At 36.9% G+C, this 14,986-nt stretch overlaps 1 protein-coding gene and 1 long non-coding RNA gene across 2 annotated transcripts in view; both read left to right on the forward strand.

Moving 5' to 3' along the window:
* Window positions 1–14,986, forward strand: part of Syt7 (Synaptotagmin 7) — a 304,885-nt gene that overhangs the window by 42,902 nt on the left and 246,997 nt on the right. The gene's annotated exons all lie outside the window — the stretch shown is intronic.
* On the forward strand, window positions 10,203–12,355 carry LOC141443899 (uncharacterized). Its single transcript, XR_012453091.1, has 3 exons — window positions 10,203–10,329; window positions 11,076–11,220; window positions 12,240–12,355. It is a non-coding gene; the product is annotated as an uncharacterized lncRNA (long non-coding RNA).

Genomic DNA, 14,986 nt, shown 5'->3' on the forward strand with positions numbered 1-14,986 from the left:
TTCCGTAGTCAACTAGGAACCTTAAAAACCATTTGAAGTCAGTGGCTCAGCACGAGAGCCAGCAGGAGTGGACCTGTAATCGTTTGCTAATACTATCTTAGAGACTTTTATCATTCCTGTTGGCTCGTGCTGAGGCACTGACTTACAAAATCTTTTGCTACATTTTTTTCTGTGTTTGTATTGGCTTATGTTTGTGTGAGTAATTTGGTGCGAGACCTAATCAACTAATATTACAAAGCTTATATACTCCTCCATTACTAAAGTTACTAGAGAGCGTGTGTATTTCAATATATCATTAAAACTTGACGTATTGAATGGCAGAACTTGCCGGATCTCAGCGGGGAGTAATGTACGACTTACATAACATGCTTATATAACTCTACGAGCTTTTGTTCATGGATTCGTTTTCCTTATAGATATTTGTAGCGTTATAAGTATGTAGTATAAGTTTTCCGGTTCGATAACAAAAGAACTTGTTATTTAATGGCTTCTTCATGATTTAATTCACGTTGTAGCTTTGTTAGGGTTCCGTAGCCCAAAGCTAAAATCTGTCCGTCCGTCCGCGGCATATCTTAGAGACTTTCAGTGCTAGAAAGAAAAAAAAATTAGGGTACCTCCCATAGACGTGAAGTGGGGATGATTTGTCGCTCTTGGTATGTTATTTATGTGAATTAATTTAATTGAACGAAAAGTATTTGTGTCGTGTAAAGTATGTTGTATCCATAAAACCATTTTATAAAATTGTTACAAAAGAGTTATATTTTACTAGCTGTTGCCCGCGACTCCGTCCGTGTAGTATTCGTTTATCGCTATCCACCGCTAACATCCGGTAATTATGAAATTTTCCGGAATAAAAACTGTCCTATGTCCTTCCCCGGGACTCCAACTATCTGTATACTGAATTATATCTAAATCGGTTTAGCGGTTTAGACGTAATTGAGTAACAAACATCCAAACATACAAACCTCCAAACATTAAGCAGGATTTCGAAAATAGCGTGGCCCCTTATATTTACACAAATTTGTTGAGTTGTCCGTATCTTTCAACATGAACTCCGTCTGACAACGCACAGCTTTTTGACCTGTCAGTCTCAGGGATGACAGAAAAAGCCACAAAGCGAATTTCATTTCTGTTTATTAGTTTCTTTCGTCAACTGTTGCTTGTCTGTTGCCGCTTGTCGCGTTCATTTGTTGCTCTTGTTATTTCTAGTCCTTATTTGAAATTTTATGTCACATTATTACTGTCAGTTGTCTGTGCTCAAGTCAAAATGGTTACAGGGAAAGGAAGGATGAAAAGGTCACCTTGTCTCAAGCCATTTAATTACCAAATAAATGCTATCCCTTCTAATATGATAGATGCAAAAGTTTGTGATAGTGTGTGTGTGTGTGCGTGTGTATGGAAAACTGTCGAAGTCTTGACCTAGAGGGGTTCAGGTTATGAAATTTGGTATAGTTTTTTTTGTGCAACATAAATGAAGACCACGATTTGAGTTTTGGGAATTCCCACAGATAAAGTAAAATCCCAGATTTTAAATTCATCTGCTAGATGTATGAATTACGCGTGCGAAGCCGCGGGCAGACTCTAGTAATACATAAAAATGCTTGATTTCATTCGCCGTTTTGTGATTATAAAATGTTGTATACTGTACATGTTTTACGAAGAACCGTTAAGTTTCCACATGACTAGATTCAGTTAATTAATTGAAATTCTTTCGGCCGTCCGTTCAATCGTTACTTTTTGAGAATTTCGGGCAGTCGATATTCAAAGCTCATTTTTTTCTAAAATAAGAATTCTCTTTTTTTTGGGTTCCATACCTTAGAGTAAAAACGGACGTACGAAAAAATTCAAACTTAAACAAGTTTTTGTTAAGAATTTCATTTTTAATACAAGGTTTTTTGCTGACTGTATTTGCATTGTCAACTAAACTACATTTCTGTACCCAATGTCATGTCGGTGCTATTAACCATTGAGGAGTTCCATCCTGCGGAGACGATCCTGGCAGGACCACCAAGATGTCACTATCAGATTATTGTATTTTCACCAAACTTACATAAGTATACCAAATTTCAAGTCAATCGGACTACTGGAATTGGGCCAAATTTAGCTTCCAAGATTCGACCCAAACAAATAAAGAAACAGGTGAAACTAAATAAAAGCTTGTTAAAAGTTGAAATACCCCCGACATTGTCGTTTTAAAGTTTAATATCTCAAAAACGGCAGAACCGATTTTAATGAAACATGGCTAAAAACCCCGCAAGTAAACTTCCTTGCACGTATAACTACCGCATCGGAATCGGTTTACGCGTTTGAGAGCTACGATTACCAATTACCAATAAACCAATAAACTAGTATGAGTATGATGCCACAGACGTAGAAACATTGATGTCAAACTAATGACACCCCTGTTTTATGTCGGAAGTTAATATACGTTATCACTTTAAAAACCGAATCTAACAGCAACGCCTATAAATTTCGTTATCAAAAAACAAAAATATGCATGCTTACTTTCATTAAACGGCCCTTAATTACTTCGAAATAATTAGTTTTCTTTTGCGCGGCTAATTTCGATGAAAAACGAGCGGTGTACGCTCTTAATATTAATTAATATGAAAATTGTAAGGACTCGACGGTTTTTAACGTCGCACGCAGAAACCATGTGTTTTATGGTATTCGAAATTAAGGCAAAATTTACGTGTGCCCTAGCAGCCTTAATGATTTGATTTGCATCTTTTATTTAACTTGCAATGTATGTATGTATGTCCGGGTCAAATCTTGTAAGTTCAATTTGACTCACTTTTAGTGGTCGGTCTGACTTGAAATTTAGCATACTTATGTAAATCTGGTGACAAATGTAGTTTGGTTGGCAACGCAGGTGCAGATAGCAAAAAGTCCAGTCAGCAATTCTTTAATTCTTATTAATACAAGCTGTTTTTGGTAAAAAAATCATTTTTGATACAAGCTTTTTTTGCTGACTGTACTTTTTGACAACTTTACTTACATTGTCATTCAAACTACATTTGCGTACCAAATTTCAAGTCGATGCTATTAACCGTTGAAGATTTCCGTCCTGTGGCGATCCTGGCCGGTCTTCCAGGATGTAACAACTCGGTTATTGTATTGTTACGCAATTTATTTAAGTACATTATAGTGTGTTGTGTATTTATATGTTTTAGTTTTTATGGGTCCCACTGAAAAACAGCGTTGCGGCTTGCCGTAACAGTATGCTGAGTGGGGTCCACTTTATACTATTCGATGTTATTATTATTATTATTTTCTCTCCATGTAATGTATTTTTATGTGTATCGAATATGTGTAAATAAATGTTTCTCTCTCTCTCTTTCTCTCTCTTCTCTCTCTAATCCAAATTTCAAGTCAATCTGACTACTAGAAGTGTCGAATTTAACTTGCAAGATTTGAATACGGACAGATAGACAAAGGGACAGGTGGAACTAAATAAAAGCTTGTAAAGTGAAATCTTTAACAAAAAACTTATTTGGCATGTTCTTTTGTAACATAACTGTACCAACTTAAAAATGTTGAAAAACTCCTGAAGTCATTTCAAATTATCTCATAAACGGCTCAATAGATTTTTATCAAGCATAGCTAAGAACTAAAGCAAATAAACTCACTTTCACATAAAAACAACGCATCGAAATTGGTCCATCCGTTTGAGAGCTACGATGCCATAGACAGGTGTACAGACATTGGCGTTAAAATTCATACCCCTTATTTTGTGTCAGGGGTTAAAAATACAAAAAAAAAGGTATGAGAAATGTTTTCCTTGGGATTGACTTGGCGGGCGCACTGCGGTGCCCCTAGATCACAAAAAACATCGATATTTCAAATAACGGAAGTAAAACCTAATAACATACAGCGTTTCCGCCATCAGCGTTATTATTTTCCACTAACTTGTTGAGGTTGGCTGCGCGCCAGACCATAAAAGCGATGTTTATGCTCATGGGCTATCTTGATTTGAGACGCTACTTATATCGAGGGCCCTACGTTTGACGATGAAAATCTAGGGTTGGTTTAGCTTCTACTTTGAGTATGAGGTGAGTAGTGACGTGCACTTAAATTGCAATTTACAGATTATACTAAATGGGTATTTCAAAAAAAGTATGTGTAATAATAACATCTGTGTATAGGTATGTCGTTGCACACACACACACACACACCCACACACGCGTGTGAACTATTTATTTTCGATCACTTTCTCACATACGAGTACAAGTTTAGTCACCTGAAATTTGGCATACTCACATAAATTCAAATCAGTGACATTACTTTTTAAATTTCGAGAAAATTTGATATTTGGAAATACATGAAAATCAAGTTATAAGATATCTTTACATAACTATCTGTTACCCACGACTCCGTCCGCGTAGTATTCGTTTATCGCTATTCCGATGGGACTACTCAATGGGACTAGTGGGACAGACGGGTAGTATTCGTTTATCGCTATTCCGCGGGAACTATGAAAATCTTATGTCCTTCCCCAGGACTCAAACTATCTGTATACCGAATTTAATCTAAATCGGTTTGGCGGTTTAGACGTGATTGAGTAACGAACATCGAATCATCCAAACATCTTCACACTTTCTCAATTATAATATTACTAGCTTTTTCCCGCGGCTTCACCCGCGTGGAAGTCGGTAATCGCGCGCTGTTCCCCCGGGAACTGTGCATTTTATGAGATAAAAAGTAGCCTGTGTCACTCACTTGCCCATAAACTATCTTTATGCCAAAAATAATTTCGATCCGTCGCTCCGTTTCGACGTGAAAGGCGGACAAACATACAGACACACACACTTTCGCATTTATAATGTTAGTATGGATAGTACATAGGATGTATGTAGTAAGTAATAAGTTAAACTAATATAAGTGTGTTAAAATGCGTTATAATCTATTAGTTTAATTCGTAATCATCAAAACCATCGTCACAGTTCTACACAAGTAATCCGTTCAATCCAACCGGATCTAGAGCGTTGCAAACTCAGAAACTTAGTTACTTAAAACGAATTAAAAGCCCGCAAATCAGTCTCGATTTAGGCGCTCTTGGCGGGACAAAAACCTCTTTCATGACACGGGGAAAGTTGGGCACGGAACAATAGTACTGGCTTATGTGATTGTTACATTATAATATAGCCAACTAAAAAATTTGAAAACTCCCGAGCTAGTCATTTCAGACCAATGTCTCAAAAATCAACGACGCAAAAAGAGGGATGTTTGACATCAATGTCAGTTTGTCTGTCTATCTGTTTCAGGCATTATAGCTCTTAAACGGATGGAACGAATTACTGGCACTTGAGGTCCCATCGAAGGCCTCTAGGTTGGCAACGCATCTGCAATCCCCCTGGTGTGGCAGGTGTCTATGGGCGGTGGTGATCTCTTACCATCAGGAGATCCACTAGCTCGTTTGCCATCAGTCGAATAAAATAATAAATAAAATCAATAATGTAGTTTTACGAGAAAGGGAGTTTCCTTATGGTGGGTCTTGGCTGTGTTTCATTTGAATCGGTACAATCATTTTTAACCCCCGACGCGAAAAAGGGGTGTTATAAGTTTGACCGCTGTGTGTCTGTGTGCCTGTCTGTGGCATCGTAGCTCATAAACGAGTGGACCGATTTTAATGCGGTTTTTTTTATTTGAAAGCAGGTTTTCTAGCGATGGTTCTTAGACATGTTTTATCAAAATCGGTTCAGCCGTTTCAAGATCATCAGCTCTTTTGTTCGCTGCGGTAGGAATCTTGGACGCATAATGGGTATTTACTTTACTTTCAAACATATTTGGGACCTAAAATTTGAAACCCCCATGTATGCTATATAACTATGCAAGATTATGGGATGCTGGAGCCAGGATATCCAGAACACTAGTAGGTACACTCTTGATAAAACCATAGCAGATATATCGTGTTTGGATTCGATTTGATCAATATTTGATTCTACATACAATGCAATGGTGGCAACAGGATGAGCTGATGCTGCAGCCAGGATATCTAGCACACTAGTATACTCTTTAAAAAATAATAGCACATATGTCGTGTTTGGATTCGTTTTGGTCAGTTATTGATTCTACACACAACGCAGTGGTGGCAACACGACGAGCTGATGCTGCAGCCAGGATATCCAGCACACCAGTATACTCCTGAAAAAATAATAGAAGATATGTCGTGTTTGATTCCTTTTCATCAGTATTTAATTCTACATAAAATGCAATGGTGGCAACACGATGAGCTGATGCTGCAGCCAGGATATCCAACTCACTAGTACATAGAAAATACAAACTGAGACATGGATGCACAGAAAAACCAGAAAAAGAGACCAGCGCTGGGAATCGAACCCAGGTCCTCAGCAATCCGTGCTGTGTGCTATAATCCCTACACCCTACACACCTACTAGTACTCTTTAAAAAAAATATACCAATTTAAAAAACATGAAATAAATTGGTATTTTAAAGTTTAAAATCTCAAAAATTGATGAACCGATGTTAATGAAATATAATCACTGCACTACCTTTAGCGTGAAAAAAAAAACACATCGTAATCAGGCCATCTGTTTGAGACGTACGATGCCATAGATAGCCAGACAGACATTGGCATCATACTTAATAACACCCTGCTTTGGGGTTAAAAAAGATTTTAAATATAATGACCCGGATAACTCACGTCTTAAATCGAGTTTAGCTCGACATGTCTCGGGCTAATCCGTAGCCCTTTGTCTTTGGAGCAACGCGACTCAGCGGCTGCTGCAACACGCGCACTGCGCGCCGCCGCTCTGCTCGCGCGACTACCCGACGAAACTGACACCGGCACACAACTACCCGCGTTTTCATCATCATTACAACTGTCAAATGTAGGGTAGCACACAACACTAACAACATCGCTCTGTAAAGGTACGTTCACACACACCGATGACGCAGCACGAGTATTTAACACCGTTGCTCCAAAGACGAAGGTCTACGGATTAGCCCGAAACATGTCGAGCTAAACTCGATTTAAGACGTGAGTTATCCGGGTCATTATATTTAATATGAGTGAGTCTCACGGTAGTTTCATGTTTAAAAAAGATTTTTTATAGAACATAATGTAATGGGAGCTGGAACTTGGCTTTCCCCCGAAAATATTTTCTCTTTAGTTTCAGAAGAACGTTTTTTTTTTAATGTAGAGTATTCAGGATATATTTCAGAACTATTCTGTAGAATCCTTTACGTTAGATCAGTTTTACAACAATCCTGAAATATGTACTTACAGTTGAAAAAACCGGCCAAGAGCGTATCGGACACTCCCAGGATAGGGTTCCGTAGCCATTACAAAAAAATCAAGTAATATTTTTCTAAGGATTTCGTATTGTGTACGGAATCTTCCATGTTTACTAGTAGGTATGTTTTATACCTTAGGCTGCTATTTACTCTTAAACTACTAATAATTCTCTAGCAATCTTAGTTGCTATATATTTCCTTGTAAATTTGATATTTACCACATATATTTTGTTACCATTTTTTTTTAATTTTTCGATCCAACAGTTTAGATTTTAGAGGGGGGACGCTCGATTGTAATGACAATTTGCACTTGAGATTTTGAAATTTGAAGTGACAAAGTCAGGGGTTTTCCAACTTTTTGTTAGTTAAGTTAGTTTTATTTTACCGTATTGTCGGCGTGACTGATATGTTTATTCATGCCAAATTACAGCTTTGTAGTACTAACGGTCTCTGAGCTTAGCCACGGACGGACAAAAAGATGGACAGACATGGCGAAACTAAAAGGGTTCTTAGTTGACTACGGAACCCTAAAAAATTGATGGTTCTCGTGAAACAGTTCAGAAAAGAATCATTTGGGACAAATATTTTCGACAAAAATTGGAGAACCAATCAATGCTTCGTCAGATTTGTCAATTATCCAGCCACTGAACCCTAAAAAATTCCAATTTGTAATTCGCAGTGACGTTTGCATAATTTTCAAATCGTACCCACGCTTTTCATTTTGGGTTCCGCAGTAAAGTAAAATTAAATGCCATCAAAACGATTTAGCAGCAAAGAGTGTGAATTCTGAAATATGATTAACAATTTTCGGGGCAATTTTCAAAGACAACTTAGCTCTATGTATTTATGGGAGTTTAACTTATTTAAACCTGTGGTAAAAGTAGCTTTTGTTAATCAGAGATAATGTAGACTGCAATAAGTTTTTTATTTAACTTGCAACTAACTATGATCGCGACTTCGTTAATTTTGAAAAATCCTTCCTTACTACATTCTGAGATTCCACTACTACTTTAGGCTGTGCGTTTTCTGTCAGTCAGTAAGACACGGTAATGTTAGGTACAAGCTTTTATTTAACTTGCTATGTATGTATTTGTGTATACATGAATATATGTAGGGGTCAAATCTTGCAAGTTAAATTTGACCAATTTCCATTAGTCAGATTGACTTGAAATTAGGCATAATTTGTAAATCTAGTGAGAAAACAATAATCTGGTAGTGACATCCTGGTAGCCTGGCAAGCATCGTCTCCTTAGGGACTGAACTCCTCAACGGTTAATAGTATCGACTTGAAATTTTGGGACGGAAATGTAATTTGCATAACAATGCAAGTACAGTCAGCAGAAAAAAGCTTGTATTAAAAATAAAATTAAAAATAAATACTTTTTTATAGATACAGAAGAAGATCATCGAGCCTCTTAACAAAATTTGACTAGCATCAGTTGAGAAATGCGACTTTAGAGTAGAACGGCCAACCGGTCAGTCGGATGGCCGACGATAGACAGACATAAAGCTTTTTCACCCAACTTGAAATGGAGATGCTTCGCTCGAGCTTTTTGCTTGCGCGGTCAAACAATCTCGGGTAAACCCGAATGAAGTAACTTGTTTAGTGTTTAACGCGATATGTTATAAAGCCGCTGGTTCCGCTTTTAATTAGTTTGGGTCGCTTTAGTCATCTGACACCCGGAAGTTTTAAATTGTTGCCAACTACATCGAGCTTCTGCCTTGCGGTATAAATTCGGTTTGAGTCTCAAATAAGTTTTAGTGAAATAGGTTTTGATCAAAAATGAAATTTTTAATAAAATATTTTTTTGCTTTCTGTACTTTTCGTTGACTGTACTTGCATTGTCATCGAAACTATATTTGCGTACCAAATTTCAAGTCGATGCCATTAACTGCCTAAAAGTTCCTTTCTGCGGAGACGATCCTGGTCGGACCACCAGAATTTCGCTACGAGATTAATGTATTGTGACCTGAGGCCATATTGCCTAACGTTTCTTAGTTTTTGTTTGCGAAATCTGTCATTTGATTGCGATCACAAGCGACAGGAACGTTAGGCAATATGGCCTCTGATTTACATAAATATGCCAAATTTGAAGGCAATGTGATTACTGGAAGTAGGTCAAATTCGGTTGCAAGATTTTACCCGCACATAATATTTATACATTGCAAGTTGAATAAAAGCTTGTATTAGAAGTATTTACATACAGCGCATTGGTATACGTCCCACAATGTAACTATAGTCAGCGGCAAAAAATTTGGCCCAATCTACATACAAAATTGCCTATTTTTGAATACATTTGAGGGCCAGATTTTTAGATATTACGAAAGTAACTGTCACTTTGTTCATCACTTATCACCCTTTGTTAGACTACATTCTGCTCACGCCTTCTAGCTTTTCCACAAAGATTGATCCGATAGTTCCCCCGACGCTGATCTTGGCCAAGATTTATCTCGGCATGTTTGAGTTAGACAATTTATGTTTTAACCGCCACTTTGAGGCGGACGATGTTTTTATTGGCTCGAAGTGTCACCTTGTAACAAACTGCGTGTTGGACACGGTTTCACGCGCGTCGATATTGCGTGTTAACTCTCCTGTATTAGCTTCACATGTCATTGTACTAACAATATAAACAAAATCTTGTATAAAGTCCGTGCTCGCGGACAACCGTATCTTTTGTAATTAAATCGTTTAAAGTCGGTTTGACGACAATCGGTAAGGTTTGATAATTTTAGTGCCAATAAATCCAAATCTATACGGGGTTGTAGCAAAGAGGTCGCAGACTCGTAATTCGACGTGATGTTGACGTTTGAGATTTTTTTTTTTGACAATCTGTCAGTTGTTCGCAAATCTGTTTATTTCTGTATTCGTCTGTCATCGTTCATCCACCATTACCTCTCATATTTCGTTTTCTAGGTACAACGGCAAAAACTACTAGACAGTTCGTAATATCAGTCGTTATAGTAATACGATTAATTCTTGCGCATAAATGTTCTAAATGTGTCGCGATACGATCGTTATGAATGTTGGTGGTTATGAATGTTTAATATAGGAGAAGACGAGATGAAACCACGGTGAGGAATTTGGTGACCTCTTCCATGTCCTGTTCCAGTACATAAGGGCTCGTTACGATGCAGCATGGCTGTTCTAAAAGTGGATTTAGAAGTTGGCGTAAGTCATCAGCTGAACCGGAAGAGGGGCTTTGGACGGCGCGGAGCTTAAGCTCGTACATGAGTTCTGGTTTATTTAGAAGAGCCTACACATTTCTGCGGCGGTAGTGTAATGGATAACACAAAATTATACGAAAAACCTGGGACACTATTTTTCTCCTATTACAATCGAAAGTGCTCCTGATTCTGAGTAGGAAAACAAAATTTCATCCAAATCTAAAAAACAGTCTTTTCAATAACTTTTTCTGAAAACGCCCAGGTATTTAAATAAAACCGGGCAAGTGCGATTCGGACTCGCGCACCGAGGGTTCCGTGCACATTTATAGGTATGTAAACGGGAATCGTGCCTTGAAGATATTTCTCGATTTTTCCCAGTGATTTAAAACATCCAGTGTATGCAGAGCCCTACTCTTAAGCAAAATCAAAGCGCAGTGTGGGGTCAGATTAAATTTCACGATAATATTTACAGACAGACATAAACAATCAAGATTTTCAGAATTTTCTAATTAGTTGTGTTATAATAGCTACCTTCATACCAAATTTCAAGTTTCTAGGACAACTGGAAGTGCCATAGGGTTTCAGTGCACTGCTATTTGTATGGAAACACGTTGCTTAATGACTGTAACTTTTGATTGCGTTGATTTTTTCAGGACTTCAAGAAACCAAAGATTTGAGTATTCGATATGAATTCCAGCTTGATACGTCCACGCATTCCTGAGAAAAAGGGTCTTGACAGACGGAGGGACGGACGGACAAGAAAGTCATCCTATAAGGGTTCCGTTTTTTCCTTTCGAGGTACGGAACCTTAAAAATATGAAAAACAATCAAGAAAGATAAGCCTAATAAAAGCTTTTAAGTACATATAGCAGATCAACCGTAACGTATAAATTCCTACCGTATTTACTCGTAAAGTGGAGTGTACAACAACAAAGCGTCTCAAGCGTGCCTCTCAACATTGTTCGTTAGATTTACGACGCCGTGCCGTGTAATCCTGGCTTTATATTTTATTTTAATTAATAATGCCTTCAGACAGCTGTTTCAGAGATGGAAGATTGCTTTATTCTAAGGAACTAGTTTTTCTGCGTTTTCTTCTTTAGAAACCCTACTCATATTTTTAAATAAATTTGGTATACTTATGTAAATTGCGTGACAATAATCTGGTAGTGACATCCTGGTAGTTCGGCCTGGCCGGACGGAAACTCTTCAACGGTTAATGGCATTGACTTGAAAGAAAAAGTACAGTCATTAAAAAGTACAGCCAGCAAAAGAAGCGAAGGTTTGTGAGTATTTGTGTGTGTGTGTGTTTGTGTGTGTATGTGTGGAACGCAATTCATGATTAGGAATATGAATCTATTCAATTATATTAAGGATTAGTTCATTTTATTATGCACTAGCGTTCACCCGCGGCTTCGCACGCGTAAATCATAAGCAGTTGAATTGAAATTACCTCGTTTGGTAGTTTATTATTAAATTCTCTGTGGGGAAATTACATCGTCGTGTTCATTGGCGTTATATTATAACAACCATGCCAAATTTCAGACTCTTAGCCCAGCGGTTGTTATTTCGAGATTAAATCCCTATCCCGTGGGAATATCGGGATAAAAACTAGCTTATGTGTTATTCCAGATGTCCAGCTATCTACATACCAAATTTCATGACTCAAATGCAAGTATAGTTGACAAAAAGTACAGTCAGCACATAAGATTGTATTAAAAATGTTTTTTTTAGAATTGATTTTTTATTGCCTCTTTATTTTTAACATCAGCAGGAGATAATAGTCCATTAATTATTAATTTGTTTTCCGTTTGTTACAGGTAAGTTCCACTATCAAGAATTAATTAGCTCGAGAAGAAAGTAAGCCAGTAAATTAGAGGTAAAGTTATTAAACGTAATTTACGAAATCTATGAATACCGTACGTCATTTTTAAGATAAGACGTTACTATGTTATTCGACTCTAATCTCAGACGTTATGAATGAAAAGAAATAATTAGGAAGGAATAAACTATTTTTTTTTTCAAATCTGATGTAAATTTGAGCTCCGTGCCTGTTTATAGTACATTCAGAATTTGCCTACATTACAACTAGCTTTTGCCCGCTACTTCGTCCGCGTGGAATAGTAACTTTGGGAAGTATTTAATTTATTTAGGATAACTATTCTGCCAATAAATAGTACATAGAAACTTCTACGGTTTACTGAAAATAACCTATTTTAATACATTGCTATAAATAAAAACTATTTTTGTGCTTCCATCCATCCATCCATCCTTGTTCTGTGGTAAAACAAATATTTTGCGGGTTTAGCAATACGATATGTATTCTACCCAGCCAACACAAAATTACTAATTCTTTACTTTTTTGAACTCTTTATAACTTATGTCCTTTATTGTAAGTTAGGAGGGTAGGATTATAATTAAGACGGCATTTTTACTAAACATAGCTTACACACATTTCCGATAAATATACTTATAGTAAATTAGTTTGGAATTCCTGTGTAAAAATCAAACCTCTAAGTCAAGGCAATCAAAAGCTACAGTCATTAAAAAGGTGTTTCCATACAAATCGCCTTAGCAGAAAAAGTTATAGGGTACTTCTGGCTGTCCTAGAAACTTGGAAGTTTGCATAAAAGTAGCTTTTATAGCACAATAAACAAGAAAATAATCTGAAAATCATAATTTTTCATGTCTGACTGTCTATGTCAATAAGCCATCTTCCGGCTAATTTTAAGTGCGATACTTTTTTGATTCTTGCTCAGCACAAATTTTTCCACCGTGTGTGTGGTAACTTGGGGCTGGGCTCACGGACTAAACGAAGTAGCGGGCAAAAGAAACGCATAGTACTTTAAAGTTTTTTTTATTCCACCCCTGAATATGTGAAACAGGGTTTCAAAGTTGGTATGAATATGATTATTATTTTTTTCACTCTTTTTAGTGTAAGTAATCTAAGACATAATAGTTTAATATCAACAGCTCGTCACTATTTACGAAAGATTGCTTTTTCCGATGCAGAGAAGTTCATTATTGAGGAGTCCTGGTGCTTCATCACCCGTTTTACCATATGCATTACGAGGAGAGTGAATTACTTAGCAACTGTGTCAAAGTAATTGAAATACAACCCGCGAAATACTTGATATTGAGTAGTAGCTCCGATGGTCAACTGTGGTCTTCGTTATCAGTTCCACTTCACCAAATGATGATTTTCAAGAGCAAATGCACAAGTTACTACTAAATATATCAAATTTACTATAGATGTCCCCACAAGATTTGAAGAGTTCCCCCGATTTCCTTAGGATCCAATCATCAGATCCTGATTTGGTGCTTATGGGACCTAATTGAAGACATTCCTAGACGAAGGAAAAAAAAATGTTTCAAATCGGTTTATAATTGACGGAGTTCTGAGGTAACAAACATAAAAAAAACATACAGCCGAATTGATAACCTCCTCCTTTTTTGAAGTCGGTTAAAAAGTGGGCAAGTGCGGACTAGACTCGCGTACCGATTGTTCTGCCTGACACAATCACTGCAAGAGAGATTATTGTAACTTATGTTTCAAATTATTAGAATAATACTTATAACGAGCTATTGTCCGTAAATCCGTTCGTGAATTCGTTTATCGATATCCCGCGGGAACTATGCAATTTTCTGGGATAAGAACTATTTCATGTCTTTTTCTGGGACTCAAACTATCCGCATACTTTCATCTAAATCGCTTTAAAACTTTCGCATTCCTAATATTAGTGGAACTAGTTTGGCAGCTTTACCTTGTATTTTAAATTTTCTAATTACAATTTTATTATTACAAAAAATACTAAGCAAATTAATTCTTAAAGTACGTAGCGTGGTCGGGCTGGCTCAATAAATCAGGCTGCTGGATAATCCAGACAGCTACGTACAACAGATGTACGGTACGATTTAAACAGGATTTGACGAAAATGTAGTCTGGGACTTTAGAAATATTAGTATATTTAAACATAACTTTCTAACAATAACTTAATATGATTTAATTTTTTTTTAAATAACTATAAACAAAAATTTAAATTAAGTATATTGTGTGTATTATTCCGAGTCATAGACGGTTCTGACAGAAAATCAGCGCTGCAGGCGTTTTAACGCCTCAGCACAATGTAGTCAGCGGCCGTTTCACTTTAGCGGGGACACAAAATCATGTACCTTTGTATTTTCATTTTTGTGTTTGTGAATGTGAATAATTGTCTTCTTTCTTTCTTCAATCCAAGCTTTATTTGTCGACTTTACTCGCAATGTCATGTGCGTGTGGACCTATGTATAGCCGTCTACCTCACCTACATACTATGCCAGTATATTGGACTTCAATCACTCCTGCTGGCTCGTGCTGAGGCACCGACTTCAGACTGATAGTAAATTATTTTCATGGTTTTTTGTAGTTGGTTCAATTTTTTGTTATAATTTTTTATCACGCTTTTTATTGTAAAAGATCTAAATTACAATAGTTTAATAATGTCAACTGCTCATCACCTTATACGAAAGATTGCTTTTTTCGATGCAGAGACGTTCATTATTGCGTTCAAATCGGTTCATGGTTCAT

The sequence above is a fragment of the Choristoneura fumiferana genome, chromosome 28, assembly GCF_025370935.1.
Source record: "Choristoneura fumiferana chromosome 28, NRCan_CFum_1, whole genome shotgun sequence".
In the NCBI taxonomy this organism is placed as follows: Eukaryota; Metazoa; Arthropoda; class Insecta; order Lepidoptera; family Tortricidae; genus Choristoneura; species Choristoneura fumiferana.